General features: G+C 68.2%; 1 protein-coding gene across 1 annotated transcript in view; it reads left to right on the top strand.

Moving 5' to 3' along the window:
* SEZ6 (seizure related 6 homolog) overlaps positions 1–2,094 on the top strand; it is an 18,272-nt gene that overhangs the window by 15,050 nt on the left and 1,128 nt on the right. The gene's annotated exons all lie outside the window — the stretch shown is intronic.

Genomic DNA, 2,094 nt, shown 5'->3' with positions numbered 1-2,094 from the left:
AGCCCCCGGACGCCGGCCCCCCTGCGGCCAGCCTGGCATCCCAGCCCCTAGCCCAGCTCTGCACGTGCGACCTCTGCCCAGAGACCAGCCTGGCACCACATGCACCCCAGGGTCCGGCAGGCCCCGGCTGCATCTCTCAGCTGTGGGCACAGGAGGGGAGGCACACGGAGCCGGCCTGGGGCGTTGGGGTGCTGGAGACGACTCGCCAGCCTCTGCCCTGTGACCAGCTCCGGGCCGTTCTCTGTGAGAAACCCAGCCGGACCGGGCAGCCGGGCAAGGCCAAGGACGATCCCTGCAGGACCATTGCGTCCTGCTTCCACTGCCAGCGCTTGTTCCCGCTCAGCCCCAGGGAGACAGGCTCCAGGGCCCTTCCCCAGCACCGTAGGGCAAGGGGCTCCCCAGGGCTAGCCACTGACCCCGTCCCGGCCTCCCTGGCCTGCCAAGCCCTGGTCCAGGCAGGAAGCTTTTTACATGTCACATGTACAATATGCCCCTCCGCCGCGCCGCCCGTTTTGGAGACAGCCCCATCGTTTCTTTCAGTTGGTTCATTAATAAACCGGTGTTTTAGAAGAAGCTGCTCAGTCGTGGTGCAGGCGTCCTGGGGGGTGGCCGGGCCTGCAGTCACACGGGGGAATGGGGGGCACCGTCCTGGCAAGGGTTAGGGGTGCTGAGGAAGCCTGGGGCTCAGCCAGGCCACCAGGACAGTTCAGGAGGCTGCACCCCGGGTCACGGCTGGATGGAGATGGCCGAGGGGCAAGCTACTGGGAGACAGGCGGACAAGACCGTGGCTTTGGGATCTGCGCCAGTGGTAAGTGTCCCGGATGCCAGTCCGGCCGCAGCCTGGGACAAAGGAGGGATGCCCCAGAGCCCTGCGCTGGCTGGACAACAAGAGCCTTGCACCTGCATCTCCGCTGCCCGGCAGCACTAGCCGTGAGGGCAGCCCACAGATCATGGTGGGAGATGGGAAGGTACCGCGCCCCTCAGGCTCAGAGCCAGGCGCCTGCTGCCCCGAAACTCCATGCCAGGGCGCCCCGAGCGCAGGACCCTGAAGCAGCACGTCACCTGCCCCAGAGTGGCCCTGGACCCCAGCCCAGCAGCCCCAGGCCACGAGCCACGACACTCAGGCTCCCTTTGGCCCACGCGCCCCTGCCTTAGGGGACCGTGCGGAGCCCCAGCACGAGCTGTCGGGGTGTTGCATGGGGCAGCACAGAGCAGGGCTGCGTGGAGGCATCGGGGCGGCTGCTAGAGGGCTCCCGCCCGCCCCTGGAAAATTGATTTGAGCTAACCGGAGCTGACAGCACGATGCAGCCAGAGCCCCCGGCAGCAAAATCCCATCCGCAGGAGACAGCGCTCGCCGCGTGGCTCCATTGCAAGGACTGAGGGCAGGAACAAAGCCAGCAGAGAGGGATCTCGTGCGTGCACGCACGCCAGGCCCAGCTCGCCGTGACGCTCATGGGGGAGCTCAGCCCGACTTTATGGTGAAGGCAGCCAACGTCAAGGCCGCAGCCCAGCTGGCTGCCGCAGGACCAGCCGCGTGGCGCAGCAGCGTCACAGCTAGGGGCAGGACAGGCAGGGCTCGGTCCTGTGCCGACCCCTGCAAGCCCTGGGGTCGCGGCAGCTCCTCCTTGGGGTGCAGAGGCTCCTTGCTGGGGGCACTGGTCGGGGCCAGACGTCCAGAGGAGCGGGGCCACATCCGGCGGCTGCTCTGGGAGGGGCGAGATGGGTCCCAGCCCAGGTCCTGCAGGAGTCTCCGTGCACAAAGCTGCCCCAGGAGAGGCCAGGCCTGGCTGCACCAGGGGACTGGCAGGGAGAGCCTGGCCCTCTTCAGGTTGCAGCAGGCGCGGGCCAAGCCCAGGGCACCAGCCCCCGCCACGGCTCCCCCTCCTTGGCCTGGCGTGACTCCTGCCCTGCCGGGCTGCCCGGTGACAGGAGCTTCAGGGGAAACACTGGTGCTCGTGACCTTGGGGATTTGGGGCCTGATCCAGCAGCAGAGGGCTGGGGAGGGGCTGAGCCGAGGCGCCCCTGAGGAGGGGGCAGCCCCAGCCAGGCAAGCAGGAAGGGGTGCCAGCTGCTACAGGCACGAATCCTGCCCCC

The sequence above is a fragment of the Alligator sinensis genome, unplaced genomic scaffold, assembly GCF_000455745.1.
Source record: "Alligator sinensis unplaced genomic scaffold, ASM45574v1 scaffold1244_1, whole genome shotgun sequence".
Classification (NCBI taxonomy): Eukaryota; Metazoa; Chordata; order Crocodylia; family Alligatoridae; genus Alligator; species Alligator sinensis.
This window is presented reverse-complemented; position numbering and strand designations above follow the sequence as displayed.